This window comes from Oncorhynchus masou, chromosome 15, assembly GCF_036934945.1.
Source record: "Oncorhynchus masou masou isolate Uvic2021 chromosome 15, UVic_Omas_1.1, whole genome shotgun sequence".
Lineage (NCBI taxonomy): Eukaryota > Metazoa > Chordata > Actinopteri > Salmoniformes > Salmonidae > Oncorhynchus > Oncorhynchus masou.
The window spans coordinates 11668537-11685890 of record NC_088226.1 but is presented as its reverse complement, the minus strand read 5'-3'; the positions used below and the strand labels follow the sequence as shown (position 1 = coordinate 11685890).

At 43.8% G+C, this 17354-nt stretch overlaps 1 protein-coding gene across 1 annotated transcript in view; it reads right to left on the bottom strand.

Annotated features, from left to right (window-relative positions):
* The window catches only part of LOC135555614 (KN motif and ankyrin repeat domain-containing protein 2-like), a 44022-nt gene extending 26748 nt beyond the window's left edge, over positions 1 to 17274 (bottom strand). Inside the window, exons 1-2 of the mRNA XM_064988220.1 lie at positions 13533 to 17274; positions 3647 to 3752 (exon numbers count right to left, since the gene is read on the bottom strand). The gene's annotated coding sequence lies outside the window, so the exon portion shown is untranslated. The remainder of the gene's footprint in view (positions 1 to 3646; positions 3753 to 13532) is intronic.
* Positions 17275 to 17354: the final 80 nt, after the last annotated feature.

Genomic DNA, 17354 nt, shown 5'->3' with positions numbered 1-17354 from the left:
TGTCATTGAGAGAGAACAGGAAGGTGGTGTGTGTCATTGAGAGAGAACAGGAAGGTGGTGTGTGTGTGTGTGTCATTGAGAGTACAGAACTGGAAGGTGGAAGGTGGTGTGTGTCATTGATAGAGAACAGGAAGGTGGTGTGTGTGTGTCATTGAGAGAGAACTGGAAGGTACAGGAAGGTGGTGTGTGTCATTGAGAGAGTACAGGAAGGTGGCGTGTGTGTGTTTGTCATTGAGAGAGAACAGGAAGGTGGTGTGTGTGTCATGCCCAGAGAACAGGAAGGTGTGTGTGTGTGTCATTGAGAGAGTACAGGAAGGTGGCGTGTGTGTGTCATTGATAGAGTACAGGAAGGTGGCGTGTGTGTGTGTGTCATTGATAGAGTACAGGAAGGTGGCGTGTGTGTGTGTCATTGAGAGAGTACAGGAAGTTGGTGTGTGTCATTGAGAGAGTCCTGGAAGGTGGTGTGTGTCATTGAGAGAGAACAGGAAGGTGGTGTGTGTCATTGAGAGAGAACAGGAAGGTCATTGGTGTGTGTCATTGAGAGAGAACTGGAAGGTGGAAGGTGGTGTGTGTGTGTCATTGATGAACAGGAAGGTGGTGTGTGTGTGTCATTGAGAGAGAACTGGAAGAGTGGAAGGTGTGTGTGTGTCATTGATAGAGAACAGGAAGGTGGTGTGTGTGTGTCATTCAGCAGCACCAGCAGAACTGGAACCATTGTCAGTGATGTAACCCCTGTGTCATTCCAGACCAGTACAGGAAGGTGGTGTGCCCAGACCAGCGGAAGTTAACATTGCCCACCTCCCTCCTGTTCCAGACCAGTGTGAAGTTAACATTGCCCACCTCCCCCCCTCCCCACCTTCCAGACCAGCGGAAGTTAACATTGCCCACCTCCCCTCCTCCCCACATTCCAGACCAGCGGAAGTTAACATTGCCCACCTCCCCTCCTCCCCATGTTCCAGACCAGCGGAAGTTAACATTGCCCACCTCCCCTCCTCCCCACATTCCAGACCAGCGGAAGTTAACATTGCCCACCTCCCCTCCTCCCCACGTTCCAGACCAGCGGAAGTTAACATTGCCCACCTCCCCTCCTCCCCACGTTCCAGACCAGCGGAAGTTAACATTGCCCACCTCCCCTCCTCCCCACAGTCCAGACCAGCGGAAGTTAACATTGCCCACCTCCCCTCCTCCCCACATTCCAGACCAGCGGAAGTTAACATTGCCCGTCTCCAGGGTCCTCCACTCTGACTATTATGATTAGAAATCAAGGGGAGAAAACCTCAGATTCTTCAAGCACAAAAGAGGATGTGTCAGACTGCTGATGTCCTGTTGGATGCCAGTGTGGCTGTGTGATGGCTGCTTTGCTACTTTTAATCATTGTGATTTGTTGCTTCACTGATACACCGAAGTCGTTTCAGAATGTGCTAATGTAGCGCTACATTGTTATTACACACAGTCCCTCAATAAAAGCTACAGATGTCCCTCACCTGTATCAAAACATACATACCACATTTCTTACCACACATACACAATGCACATATCTTTGTGATCAGAGGAGGGTGACCATCATGGTTAGTCGGTAAGATACAGTAGGTTTAGTTCTGGAAGAAAACTCTCAGAACTCGTACTACAGTCAGGTCCAGAATTGTTTGCACCCTTTTTAAAGACGAGCAAAAAAGACTATAAAATAAATAATACAAATACTGAGATATTGTATGCAGATTGTTTTGGGGAAAAATTATATTTTATACTAATACAATTGCTCAGAGAAGGAGAGGGGTCAAAATGATTGCCACCCCAATTGCTTTCAATACCTCACCTTGCGAGGATACACTGAGGATGGCACTGAGTATTTTTTTTCTAAAGTGTTTTATGAGTTCAGAGAACACATTGAGAGGGATCTTAGACCATTCCTCCATACAGAATCTTTCCAGATCCTTGATATCCTTCCTCTACACTTATGGACTGCCCTCTTCAATTCAAACAACAGGTTTTCAATGGGGTTCAAGTCCGGAGAATGAGATGGCCATAGCAAAATGTTGATTTTAGAAAATGTAACCATACCAGACCTATTTTAGCTACCAGTCACTTCCAGTCACCCATTTTGAATGTTATATTGTTTTAGGGTTTCGCTGAGCGAAGTAATTTCATGTTTTTTTTTCCTGGTAATTTCATGTTTTCATGTGTATTTGATCTCTTGCCCGTTCACACAGGCAGAAAGACCGCGGACATGACATGGCATTGTGACCAGCACTCTCACTACACTGGAAGTTAAGAGGAAAAGGACTTTAAGATTGCGAAAACATCAAACATACATGTCAGTTTTCAATACTGGGTGGCTAACTAGCTAACAAACTCGGTAGCTATCCAGCCAACCCATAGAGAGATCAATGCATTGTGGGTTTTGTAGTCGATTTCAGATGCAACAGATTTCCAAAATGATTTTCACATTTCATGTCGCTACCAACCTTTTTAAAACGACAAAAGTAAAGAAAAAGAAAAATCACAGCAAATATTGTCATCACATATTAGTGTTATTTAACATGGTAAAATATAGGAAGTTGTGGTTGTTGGAAGGATTTTTCCCTTTAAGACGAGACTTGGTTTTGCTCAGTCCTATATCTCAGATGTTTTATCTCCCTACGAGCCAGGACACAGCCTGAGATCTTCTGGCAGGGTGCTGTGGGCCATTCCAAAGTCTACAGTAGATCAGGCTTGCAGATTCGGTGTCTCTTTTTAAATCACTGCTAAAGACACACTTTTATAAAGACGGATGATTTTAATGTAGGATTTCAGTTCGCTATATTTTGTCAACAGTTGCCAAAGAGCTCTATTTTCATGTCATCCAAAAAACGTAAACACCTGTAGTTTGCTAAACAGCATTGGCACTTGGATTGCAACCAGCGCTATGTTCAGATGAAATGAAAATAGAGCTCTTTGACAACGCACACTAGCGGTGGGTTTTTGCATCTAATGAAAGATGCATATGAAGAAAAGAACCCCATAAATACTGTAAAATATGGTGGTGGATCTTTGATGTTATGAGGCTATTATTTTGCTTCCACTGGTCCTGGGGCTCTTGTTAAGGTCAATGGCATTATGAATTTGACCCAGTACCAGGACTGTGGTTTGAATTGAAGAGGGCGCAGACAAAGAATATCAAAGACCTGGAAGGATTATGTGTGGAGGAATGGTCTAAGATCCCTCCCAATGTGTTCTCTAAATATATATATATATATATATCTTAACGGCTCAGTGTCGTTATCCTCGCACGGCGAGGTATTGAAAGCTATGGAAAGCATGGGTTCCAAACAATTTGAACCCCATCTTTTGCGAAAAACTGCTTTACTTGTTAAACAAAATCTCTTTCTCTGAGCAGTTGTATTAGTATAATAATATTAATAATACAATTTCCCTGAGCAACAATATGTCTCACTATTTGTATTATTTATTTTATAGTCTGTTTTACTAATCTTTATCAAGGGTGCCAATAACACATTGTCTTTATTCACGGTCTTACCCCTTTTTTTTCCACGGCAAGGGATTAAATAGCTGCCTTTTGTGTGATTGCTATTCTACACAAGTTTGGGAATGGGAATGGGAATGGTTTAAGAATTAGGAAAAGAGGGATTTATTTTCTGCTCCATACCAGCTGCTCGGTGTGCTGCAGGGTTGGTCTCTCCTCCCCAATCTCCTCACTCTGGCTTCTCTTCTCTCCTCTCTAGCACCCCTCCCTTCTTTCTCACGGTCAGCACCTGAGCACAGCATGGAGGAAAATAATGGAAAGATATCAACATTTATATTAAGAAATCCTAACATTCATTTCATAATCCTACTGAGATAGAGATCAGGAAACAGAAAAGACCAGAAAGACCCACAAAATAATCTTGGGATAAATGCAGCCAAGTTCCAAATGAAGCACATCATTGAGGTACCAGGTGAATCTTTAACCAGCCATCAAATCTCAAAAAGTCCATGACAACTCTAACAAGTCCATCCAAGCCTCTCCAGAGGGCTACAAACAGGCCTCTCTTACAAAACAGGGATTACTCAATGTTTAGGCAGGTTGCCAAGGACTGGTTTCTGTAAGATTAAAAACACCCAGGTCTGCAGTAGAAAACCAACATCAGAAACACATTCCACTGCCTCAGAGTGACAGCTCCTCACATGAAAAACATCATTTCCATCTCAAACTCAGGAATAGATGGACCTCATTTCAAAGCAACAACAGACCTCCGTGCAGCTAGAGCCTTTAGAAAGCTTCTCATTTGTCTGAGTCTGAAGCACAACAACACAGACTGCTGTATGGCCAATCAACCAAGGCTGACTGGGGACCTCTCCGTCATGACATTGAGCAATGTTTTCATGCAATTCTTGACTCACACTCTTGAACCCGGGGCCATGTAACACAGCCCTCTGGTTTTACAGGAACACCCCAGTATCTTGCCAAGGGATCTCCACGACATGACCTATACTTACGTGTGATTTGCAAGGAATACAGCAAACATTCCCTATCTCCAAATCCATGTGATTTCAGATTGGTCCTGTTGCAAGTTCCAGGAGATAAGCTGCATGATAATGGAGGTTAATGACCTTTTCTTCTCATACCTTGGCTTTCACTGCAACGTCTGGGGCTTAACTAGTACATTTCAATGTGGAGTTGTGACCAAATGACGCCAGTGGTTTCCATTTACAGAACGTCACATTATGACATTTCTTTCTTACTCAGTCCATTGTTGAATACTTTTGTCATGGGACAGAGGGAGGGGAAGGAGAGAGTGAGAGAAACAGAGCCTTAGAGAGGAACGACAGCCCAATCACAATGAGCCATTCATTCAGCCTCATGTTCCACAGCTGGTTCTAATATAGAGCTAGGAGAGAGAGAGCTAGGAGAGAGAGAGCTAGGAGAGAGAGAGCTTGGAGAGAGAGAGCTAGGAGAGAGAGAGCTAGGAGAGAGAGAGCTAGGAGAGAGAGAGCTTGGAGAGAGAGAGCTAGGAGAGAGCTAGGAGAGAGAGAGCTAGGAGAGAGAGAGCTAGGAGAGAGAGAGCTTGGAGAGAGAGAGCTTGGAGAGAGAGAGCTTGGAGAGAGAGAGCTTGGAGAGAGAGAGCTTGGAGAGAGAGAGCTTGGAGAGAGAGAGCTTGGAGAGAGAGAGCTAGGAAAGAGAGAGCTGAGAGCTAGGAGCTAGGAGAGCTAGGAGAGCAAGACGATCAACCCATATTCACATACATAAATAAAAGAAAGAGGGAGGGAGAAAGAAAGAGAGGCAGAGATGGCGAGAGAGACACATAGACAGAGAGAGAGACTGTTACAGCCAAGAAATTGAGCCTCAATACAAAACGTAATGGTGTCTGAGGCACTGTTGTGAATCCAGAAGCTGTCAGAGAGCGGAAATACGAACAGGCCCAGTGATGACGAGCAACCAATGTCTGGGAGGTCTGGGTACATGTCTTAGACTCCTACTCTTATCAGTCAACACAAATCAATACAAATGTGATTCTATCATACTAGAAGGCGTCAGTAAATATCACAATAGAGTATAATAACAGCGGAATAACTAGTCTATACAGACTATAAAATGTCATAACTAAACTAAAACTACACACACAGTATACATCAACATACACAGTATACACCAATGTGTATGTAGTGCCCAGTGTTATGATGCAGGAGGAAGGCTATGCAAACTTTTGTACATTCCTGTTTTTGTGACAAACAGTTCTGAAGAGATAGGTTAACACACACTCCCACGTCTGCACCGGCTACCCTTTCATCACACAGCTGAAAACACACACACAGAGGCAGGCACAGATGCACGCAACACACACACACACACACACACACACACACACACACAGCTGAAAACACACACACAGAGGCAGGCACAGATGCACGCACGCACACACACACACACACACACACACACACAGCTGAAAACACACACACAGAGGCAGGCACAGATGCACGCACACACACACACAGCTGAAAACACACACACAGAGGCAGGCACAGATGCACGCACACACACACACAGCTGAAAACACACACACAGAGGCAGGCACAGATGCACGCACACACACACACAGCTGAAAACACACACACAGAGGCAGGCACAGATGCACGCACGCACACACACACAGCTGAAAACACACACACAGAGGCAGGCACAGATGCACGCACACACACACAGCTGAAAACACACACACAGAGGCAGGCACAGATGCACACACACACACACACACACAGCTGAAAACACACACACAGAGGCAGGCACAGATGCACGCACACACACACACACAGCTGAAAACACACACACAGAGGCAGGCACAGATGCACGCACGCACACAGCTGAAAACACACACACAGAGGCAGGCACAGATGCATGCACGCACACACACACACAGCTGAAAACACACACACAGAGGCAGGCACAGATGCACGCAAGCACACACACACACACACAGCTGAAAACACACACACAGAGGCAGGCACAGATGGACGCACACACACACAGCTGAAAACACACACACAGAGGCAGGCACAGATGCACGCACGCACGCACACACACACACACAGCTGAAAACACACACAGAGGCAGGCACAGATGCACGCACGCACACACAAAATCTCCAGGATCCGTTGAACCCATGGGACTCCCACAAATCCACAAAAACAGCTGAATCATTTCAGTGCATTGTTTCAGGTATGAGCTCTGAAGAAACAAATATGGAGGGAATACTGTAACTCTGTTCTTATCTTCCATCTAAACATACTGGGAAATTGTAGTGGTGAGTACCAAAATCCACCATGACAGTAGTAACCTTTCAACAGAAGCAGTGTGAGATGACGACATGTATACAGTCCACCCACTCAAAAGATAACACCATGCAGAGGCACTCAACACCACAGCCCCTCAACGCAAGACCCCAGACTGGAAGAGTGCACATCATGGGACACCCTTTCTCACTGTTCATTATAAAAGGCTATATATCATTGATGTGCCATTAAAATAGCTTTTTGTGGGATTGCCTGAGGTCTGATGAAGAAAGGGTTACAGGAAAAGGAGCTCCATCTCTGTATTCCCTCAAGACCCAGAAACAACCCAGTCACTTCCTCCAAGCCCAGGAGAAAAAGTAACAAGGAGAGGGAAAATGGGACGGAGAGGGAGAAAGAATGAGGGAGTTAAGTAAAGAGAGAGCCGGAGAGTGGAGGTACAGTATGAGTGAAAGACTGAGAAAAGAAAGAGGGGTGGGGGTGAACAACAAGAGGGGCGAGACTGGAGTGGGGGAGAGAAAGAAGAGGGTGGGAGAAGAAGAGAATAACTTTTAAATGGAAACTTCTAGAATGAGAACACCATGACTGTTCTAAGATTTCGAATCCACCAGTATGAGTCATTGAAACTCCCAGCGGCCACACCATAATGTTGTGTCCTCTGCTCTTGCCAAAACAGGGCAGACATCACAGGGATTCTAGAGGGTTAAGAGGAGCTCTGACCAAGGGTGAATTACGTTTCAAAGGACCTTTCTTCATCGTCTGAACTTGATCTGCCTGTAAGATTACGATCATATTTTGAACATTCCACTACTGGTTTAAGGATACAAAGAGACTCACAATAGAAACCCAGCACACAAAGAGGCAACACTTCTAGTTCCTAAATGAAGTTGAATGTTATTTTGTCAGCATGTCCAATGAGTATAATACTATGGGAGAAAAAAAACTGGAACTATACATGGTCAAATTGGAACTATTATGAAAACTCTTTTGGAAACCAACAAATATATACACCACGCTGGTGTTACATTATTCGCTGGAGGAGAAACCTTCCTGGCTCTTTCTGCATCTGCTGAGGACTGCTGTATGTGACCCTAACTCTCATCCTAACAGAAAGCTTAATTTAGCCAACTGGTCATGAATTAATAACCAATGACCAATGAATTGCTGTCTCTACTCAGAAGTGGCAAGGATGGTAGCCATTTATCATCATGTGGCTACTTTACAAGTCAACCACTCTTTCTAGAGCAAATGTCATGCATCATTTGCATGAAAAACAAGACTTTCTCATGTGCATGAGGAGGACAGATGCTCTTGTATGACCGGGGTAAAACAAATTACTGTGAGGGCGATGTGCTTCTGAATAACTAATAGTGGATCTGAACTAGGAACAGTGATGTCAAATCAAATTTTTCAAATCAAATTTTATTTGTCAAATGCTTGGTAAACAACAGGTGTTGATGAACAGTGAAACGCCTACTTACGGGCATTTCCCAACAATGCCGAGAGAAAATAGGGAAATAATAACAGATAATAGTAAAAGTCATAATAAATACACAATGAGTAACGATAACTTAGTAACGATAACTTAATAGCCATAATATATACACATGGGGTGCCAGTACTGAGTCATTGTGCAGGGGTACGAGGTCATTGAGCTAGTACATATAACTAGGAATAAAGTGACTAGGCAACAGGATAGATAAACAGTAGCAGCAGCGTATGTTATGAGTAAAAAAAAGTTCATGCAAAAAGGGTCAATGCAGATAGTCTAGGTAGATATTTGATGAACTATTAAAGTAAGTATTTAGCAGTCTTATGGCCCGGGGTTAGAATGTGTTCAGGGTCCTATTGTTTCCAGACTTGGTGTATCGGTGCCGTGTGGTAGCAGAGAAAACAGTCTATGACTCGTGTGGCTGGAGTCTTGGTCAATTGTTAGGGCCTTCCTCTGACACCGCCTGGTATAGTGGTCCTGGATGACAGGGAGCTCGGCCACAGTGATGCACTGGGCCGTCTGCACCATGGCCCAGCTTTGCGATCGGATGCCAAGCAGTTGCCATACCAAGCTGTGATGCAGCCAGTCAAGATGCTCTCAATAGTGCAGCTGTAGAACTTGCTGAAGATCTTTTCAGCCTCCTGAGGGGGAAGAGGTGTTGTCGTACTCGCTTCATGACTGTGTTGATGTTTTTGAACCATGATAGATCCTTAGTGATGTGGATACTGAGTAACTTGAAGCTCTTGACCAACTCCACTACAGCCCCGTCGATGTGAATGGGGGCATGCTCGGCCCTCTGTTTCCTGTAGTCTACGATCAGCTCCTTTGTCTTGCTGACTTTGAGGGAGAGGTTGTCCTGGCACCACACTGACAGGTCTATGACCTCCTTCCTATAGGCTGTCTCGCATTGTCAATGATCAGGCCTGCCACCGTCGTGTAGTCAGTAAACTTATAGATGGTGTTGGAGTTGTGCGTGGCCACACAGTCATGGGTGAACAGGGAGTGCAGGGGGGGACTAAGCACACACCCCTGAAGGGCCCCTGTGTTGAGGGTCAGTGTGGCAGATGTGTTGTTGCCTGTCTTTACCATCTGGGGGCAGCCCTTCCAGTATCCAGGTGCAGAGGGAGGTTTTAAGTCACAGGGTCCTGAGCTCAGTGATGAGCTTGGAGGGCACTATGGTGTTTTGAATGCAGAGCTGTCATCAATGAACAGCATTCTCTTGTCCAGGTGGGAGAGGGCAGTGTGGAGTACAATAGAGATTGTGTCATATGTGGATCTGTTGGGGAGGTATGTGAATTAGAGTGGATCCAGGGTGTCTGGGATGATGGTGTTGATGTGAGCCATGATCAGCCTTTCAAAGCATTTCTTGGCTACAAATGTGAGTGTTACTGGGCAATAGTCATTTAGACAGGTTACCTTGGCATTCTTGGGCACACCTTAACCCAGGCAAGCTATGTAGCCTATGCCCTGTTACTGCAAGCAAATAGGACGACTGTTTTTAACATTAAGGAGGAGTAGGGTATGCAGAGAAAGACGGCATTCTGCAGAAATAGTCTGGCCCATACAGCCAGGGAGTGGCCTTACTGCTTGACCTGGCCTCAGTCCTGCCTGCCTGCTCACATTAAGTCTGGAACAGGAGAAGAATAAACATCAGCATCACAGCTGCCATTGGTCTTTGTGTTGACCCCTCCAAAAGGAAACTGCCTGGCTAAGGGTGGGGCCTAGAGGCAGGAATTACAACAGAAACAAAAGAAGAAAAACCATATGCATGAGAGAGAGAGAGAGTTGGAAGGAATGGGAGAGACAGTGAGTGAGAAACAGAGAGAGAGAGTTGGAAGGAATGGGAGAGACAGTGAGTGAGAAACAGAGAGAGAGAGAGAGAGAGAGAGAGAGAGAGTTGGAAGGAATGGGAGAGTGAGAAACAGAGAGAGAGAGAGAGAAGAGAGAGAGAGAGAGAGATTGGAAGGAATTGAGAAGCAGGAATGGGAGAGACAGTTGGAAGGAATGAGAAACAGAGAGAGAGAAAGAGAGTTGGAAGGAATGAGAGAGACAGTGAGTGAGAAACAGAGAGAGAGAGAGAGAGTTGGAAGGAATGGGAGTGAGAAACAGAGAGAGAGAGAGAAAGAGAAGGAATGGGAGAGACAGTGAGTGGAAGGAATGGGAGAGACAGAGAGAGAGAGAGAGAGTTGGAAGGAATGGGAGAGACAGTGAGTGAGAAACAGAGAGAGAGAGAGAGAGTTGGAAGGAATGGGAGAGACAGTGAGTGAGAAACAGAGAGAGAGAGAGAGAGAGAGAGAGAGTTGGAAGGAATGGGAGAGACAGTGAGTGAGAAACAGAGAGAGAGAGAGAAGTTGGAAGGAATGGGAGAGACAGTGAGTGAGAAACAGAGAGAGAGAGAGAGTTGGAAGGAATGGGAGAGACAGTGAGTGAGAAACAGAGAGAGAGAGAGAGTTGGAAGGAATGGGAGAGACAGTGAGTGAGAAACAGAGAGAGAGAGAGAGAGAGAGGGAGAATTCCTGTGCAGAGGGGGAGGTAGAGGGATAAGGGTTGATGGAGGCCAGAGAGGCAGTGTTCTGGAAGGATTTGGGGAAGGTTCAGGGGAGACAGAGACGAAGACCAGAGCAGAGCTGTTAGTCCGGTAAGGCATGGGAAAGCTGGTCAGACTCACAGCAGTTTTGGGGTTAAAACCTCAGGTCAGTGGAGCCAGTCAGTGGTGGTCACATGCAGCACAGTGGGGCAACGGAAGGAAATAGCCATGGACTGGAGCCCTGATGATGTGTCTAAGTGATCCGTTCACCAGGATCCTCATTGATTGTTTCCTGACTAACTCAATGAGTGAAGTAAATGAGATAACAACAAGCAGGACTTGAACCACACCTATAGACATGGCAGGTATACACAAGCACACAACAAGGTATTAGTAGGTTGTTGCGAGTCAGTGAATAGAAAAATCTATCTTCCCTTTCGGAACGATTCATGTATTAAGAAGGATTACTCCAGAGATTAGTCCAGCAGATAATGATTTCATGCTTCCTTGGACTCCACATGCATGATAAAGGAATATGTTGACTGAAAACATGAAAGGATTTGTCTCTGGCCGTAGGTCTGGATAAATAAGCAGAGGTATTAACCCTCAACGGCCAAATCCCCCAATCTGGCCCCATTCTAACATCCAACCTATGTAATCATCCCCTGTTATAGCTAAACACATCTGCACCTCGCCACAGCAATGAGTGATTAGCACAGTCATAAGCAAGGAACTATAGCCTACAGGCTTCACCAAAACAGTTAAATACTGATGTTTGGTGATAAGTTACTCTCATATTCATGTAAAAAAAATATTGATATTCTATCAATAAAAAGGTGCACAAACTGTGATTTATTTCCCCACCAAAACCAGAAACTTATGTTTGGGTGAAATTTGCATAAAACTATACATTACGTCCAAACGTGTATTTGAGCTGTAGCCTATTACACCTTCTATGGCAGTAGTATAAGGCTCAAGTATAACATGCCTTTCTGTGCAGAAGTAGAAGGATTTCTGCTCACTGAATCAGTAACAATTGTTCATTGACTGATGTGATAGGACTAGTTTCCAGACTCCACAAGAGGACATGAACTGTAAAATGGCAGAGTGAAATATAACTTGACGGGCTACAAGCATTAACTCACAGAGCGTCTGTAATTATATTCCACTACCTGATTCAAGATGATAGGCAACTCTAAATGAATTGCTCATGTGTGTAACCATGCTTTCAGCTGAACAGAGGGGTGTCAGTAAGAGAACAGTCTGGCCCTCTATGACCTGCTCGCAAATTATAATAAATCCAGACAATCCCAGACATGAAGCTTCATGCAGGTTAATGGCGTAATTCCATTAGTCTAGCTAAATCATTTAAAATGCCCAGCGTGTGGTCCACCGCTACAAATGGGCTTTATAACCTTGCATTCCTCCATTTGGAATTCCACTACAGCGCCCCTCGTTCCAAACGTTGTAATCGGGAATGTGGTCGGTGAGACAGGCTACGCATTCCATCCCCGCTGCTGCTGGCACGAGCATGGGATAACTGCAACCGGGCACCTTACATTCTAGGACACCTATGGAGACCGGTCACCTATAAAGTCGTCATAGTCTGTGTGAAAGCAGACTGCTATCAAGTGATCAATGATTGATCAAAAGGACCCCATACAATTATATGGACCTATCTAGACTGTAGCCTATTTCCACAAAAAGACACTTGGATTGTATCCATCTTCCACAAAGTTCAACAGTTTAATAATGACCAATAGACAAACCGTGAAAATCATTAGTAGGCTATTAGTAGGCCTACATGCGTTAAAATGTTCTTCCAGACACTGCTTCTTCTAGAGGAGGAAAACCCAATAGAATTAATTCACATTTTTGTTGAGGCATCCCTCCCTTAGGCCCTATAGCTTTTGAGGCAGACATCCGTTCACTGAACTGACCACCAGCCACGGACGGGCGGTTAAACCAGACCAAAGTTAAGGGCAGAGCAGCAATGAGAAAGTGATGAACATCTGGAAGTAGGCTAATGAAAAGTGGAAGAATGGAAGGACCCACCCTCTCCCTGGAGTAACGGCAATCACGGGTTCTTTTAAATGAGGGAATTATCTTTAAAGTATTCAGGAATTCAACTTCAAAACTAACTTTGATTGAAGAAGGAACCTGATCGAAAAACGTTTTAGTTGAAGTTCCTAATTTTTAAAAGTTTAGCCAAAAGAGTGAGGGTGGCAAGTTTCCAAAATGTTCCAGAACGCAAATATTAACTAAAGATCTCCTCTCCAATTGTAACAGTAACCTCAGTGAAAATGTGAGACCGCTCTCTCAACTGTCAATAAGATTCAGCCAACATGAATGACCTATTAACACAGAACGTCTCAGCGATAACACACGCGCCAGGACCCAAAGCAATGTGTGCGTTCCCTCGAGGAGCGCATTATCGCCAATGATGCTCAGCCAAATAGCCTACTATGCACGAGAACAAAACCACTCATTAGGTAATTAATACTTATAGTAATATTCAGGGTAAAGTGCACACCAATTCATACAAACATAACGCAGTTAAATAGATAAAGAACGAGCAATAAGAGACCCGTTACTTCTAGAAGTAAGACACAAACCGGGGAAAGGATAGGACAAAAGAAATCTTACGCAAGACACCATTTTGGACGTATTAATTGAGCAAATGTTAACATACAGGCGGCTGGGAATTAAGAATGTATTATCTTATCAAAAGGCTTTTGTACTTACCTATCCTTATAAATCCGTTCAGACGTCTTGGGCCAGGAGCGCTCGCTGACATAGAGACAAAAACACCGCAGCCAAGCGGTTCAGAACACCCTCCCTCCGCTCTTAAAGGGCCAGGAGCGCCTTAGACCAGAATAGTACCCCATTCCACTCAGACATCTCTGCATATTCATTCAAAATTGTAAAATGTAAGAGTTATAATAAGAGAGTCGTCATATTAATGGCTCAGTGTGACTTATAGAAATATAGCCTAATGCAAGAGTGACTTAAAGTACGTCAGCATTGCTCTTGCTTTCCATTCTTTTTATGGTCCGCGTAACATGACGTCATACTCTAGTCTCCCCTGGAATCTAACCGTGTTTTACAGAAGACTAAATAGTCGATTGAGGGACGCAAATGTGGTTACTGTTTTACAGAGAATGGATACACCGCAGCTATATCACTAATTGAATAATGCCTAAAAAGGGTGTGTTTTTATTGAAGTGGTACTGTATAGTGTGTTACACATCAATAACTACATCCATACGATTGGCGTTGACTTTGGCGAATAAACATCATGGCTACAATATCAGGCACACCGGCACAGGATATTAATTGCACGATGAAAAATAACAGAAAAGGGCGCATAGTCCGGCTTGAGCCGACATCAGGTTCAAATTGAGATCTGAGGAATCTGCTCGGCATCGTCTGGCCAAGAATTAGGTTGGTTCATGTCTGCAAAGATGCGTCCTGAGAGCCAGATGACTATACCCGTTCAGTTGCTCCAGGATAATCCATCCACAGCCTATTCATAATCCATTCGAAATGGAACGTTACATCTCTTCTCAAAATGTTTTAATAAAGCAATAATATGCCATATGTCGATACACATAAAATATGAGATACCCATCTGCATTAATAACACAATATACTATAGGCCTATAGCCTATCAATTAATAAACGAAGGTGTTTAAATCATTTCGTTGGTTAAATATTTCCCCTGCTGGCTGAATCCAGTCCAGGGACTCATATTCCCAGGGCAGTAAAACCATGTGTCTGAATGATTAACCCTCTCAAGGGTATATACAGTATAGTGCATTCAGAAAGTACTCAAACCTCTTGACAGCCTTATTCGAAAATGGATCAAATAAAATTCCTAATTAATCAACACTCAATGCCCAATAACAAAGCGAAAATAGGATTAGAAATGTTTGCAAATGTATTTAAAATAAAAAACAGAAATACCTAATTTACATTGATATTCAGACCCTTTGCTATGAGCTCTGCTGCATCCTGTTTCCATTGATCATCCTTGAGATGTTTCTACAACTTGGAGTCCACCTGTGGTAAATTCAATTGATTGGACATTATTTGGAAAGGCACACACACCCCTGTCTATTTACAGTTGAAGTCGGAAGTTTACATACATCTTAGCCAAATACATTTAAACTCAGTTTCACAATTCCTGACATTTAATACTAGTAAAGATTCCCTGTTTTAGGTCAGTTAGGATCACCACTTTATTTTAAGAATGGAGAATGTCAGAATAATAGTAAAGAGAATGATTTATTTCAGCTTTTACTTCTTTCATCACATTCCCAGTGGGTCAGAAGTTTACATGCACTCAATTAGTATTTGGTAGCATTGCCTTTAAATTGTTTAACTTGGGTCAAATGTGTTGGGTAGCCTTCCACAAGTTTCCCACAAAAAGTTGGGAAAATTTTGGCCCATTCTTCCTGACAGAGCTGGTGTAACCGAGTCAGGTTTGTCGGCCTCCTTTTTCGCACAAGCTCTTTTAGTTCTGCCCACACATTTTCTATAGGATTGAGGTCAGGGCTTTGTGACGGCCTCTCCAATACCTTGACTTTGATGTCCTTAAGCCATTTTGCCACAACTTTGGAAGTATGCTTGGGGTCATTGTCCATTCGGAAGACCCTGACTGATGTCTTGAGATTTGCTTCAATATATCCACATAATGTTCCATCCTCATGATGCCTTCTATTTTGTGAAGTGCACCCCCACAACATGATGATGCTAGCCCCGTGCTTCAAAGTTGGGATGGTATTCTTTGGCTTGCAAGCCTCCCCCTTTCTCCTCCAAACATAACGATGGTCATTATGACCAAACTGATCTATTTTTGTTTCATCAGACCAGAGGACATTTCTACAAAAAGTACAATCTTTGTCCCCATGTGCAGTTGCAAACCGTAGTCTGTCTTTTTTTATGGCAGCTTCTTCCTTGCTTTGGTGCCTTTCAGATTATGTCGATATTGGACTCATTTTACTGTAGATATAGATACTTTTGTACCGGTTTCCACCAGCATCTTCACAAGATCCTTTGCTGTTGTTCTGGGATTGATTAGCCCTTTTCGCAACAAAGTACGTTCATCTCTAGGAGACAGAATGACGGCTGCGTGGTCCCATGGTGTTTATACTTGCGTACTATTGTTTGTACAGATGAACGTGGTACCTTCAGGCATTTGGAAATTGCGCCCAGGGATGAACCAGACTTGTGAAGGTCTACATATTTTCCCCCTGAGGTATTGTCTGATTTCTTTTGATTTTCCCATGATGTCAAGCAAAGAGACACTGAGTTTGAAGGTAGGCATTGAAATACACCCACAGGTACACCTCCAATTGACTTAAATGATGACAATTAGTCCACCAGAAGCATCTAAAGCCATTACATACATTTCTGGAATTTTCCAAGTTGTTTAAAGGCACAGTCAACTTAGTGTATGTCAACTTCTGACCCACTGGAATTGTGATTACTTGTGCCATGCACAAAGTAGATGTCCTAACCAACTTGCCAAAACTATAGTTTGTTAACAAGAAATTTGTGGTGTATGTAAACTTCCGACTTCAACTGTAAAGGTCCCACAGTTGACAGTGCTTGTCAGAGCAAAAACCAAGTCATGAGGTCAAAGGAATTGTCCGAAGAGCTCCGAGAGAGGATTGTGTCGAGGCACAGATCTGCGGAAGGGTACAAAAATGTCCGCAGCATTGAAGGTTTCAAGAACACAGTGATCTCCATCATTCTTAAATGGAAGATGTTTGTAACCACCAAGGCAAAACTGAGCAATCGGGGGAGAAGGGCCTTGGTCGGGGAGGTTATCAAGAACCCAATGGTCACTCTGACAGAGCTCCAGGGTTCCTCTGTCGATAGGGGAACTTTCCAGAAGGACAACCATCTCTGCAGCACTCCACTAATCAGGCCTTTATGGTAAAGCGGCCAGAAGGAAGCCACTCCTCAGTAAAATCTACTTGACAGCCCACTTGGAGTTTGCCAAATGGCACCTAAAGACTCAAGACCATGGGAAACAAGATGCTCTGGTTTGATGAAACCAAGATTTTACTCTTTAGCCTGAATATCAAGCATCACGTCTGGAGGAAACCTGGCACCATCCCTAAGGGGGCATGGTGGTGGAAGCATCACGCTGTGGGATATTTTTCAGTGGCAGGGACTGGGAGACTAGTCAGGATTGAGGGAAAGATGAACAGAATAAAGTACAGAGCTTGAGAGGATCTGCATAGAAGAATGGGAGAAACCTCCCACATACAGGTCTGCCAAGCTTGTACCGTCATACCCAAGACTGTGATTGCTGCCAAAGGTGCCTCAACAAAGACTGAGTAAAGGGTCTGAATACTGACGTAAATGTAATATTTCAAAAATTTGCAAAAATTTCTAAAAACATTTTTTTTCTTTGTCATTATGAGGTATTGTGTGTAGGTTGATGAGGGGATTTAATCTATTTTAGAACAAGGCTGTAGCATAAAAAATGGTGGAAAAAGTCAAGGTGTCTGAATACTTTCCCAATACATTGTATATTAAATCAGCACTGAAAAA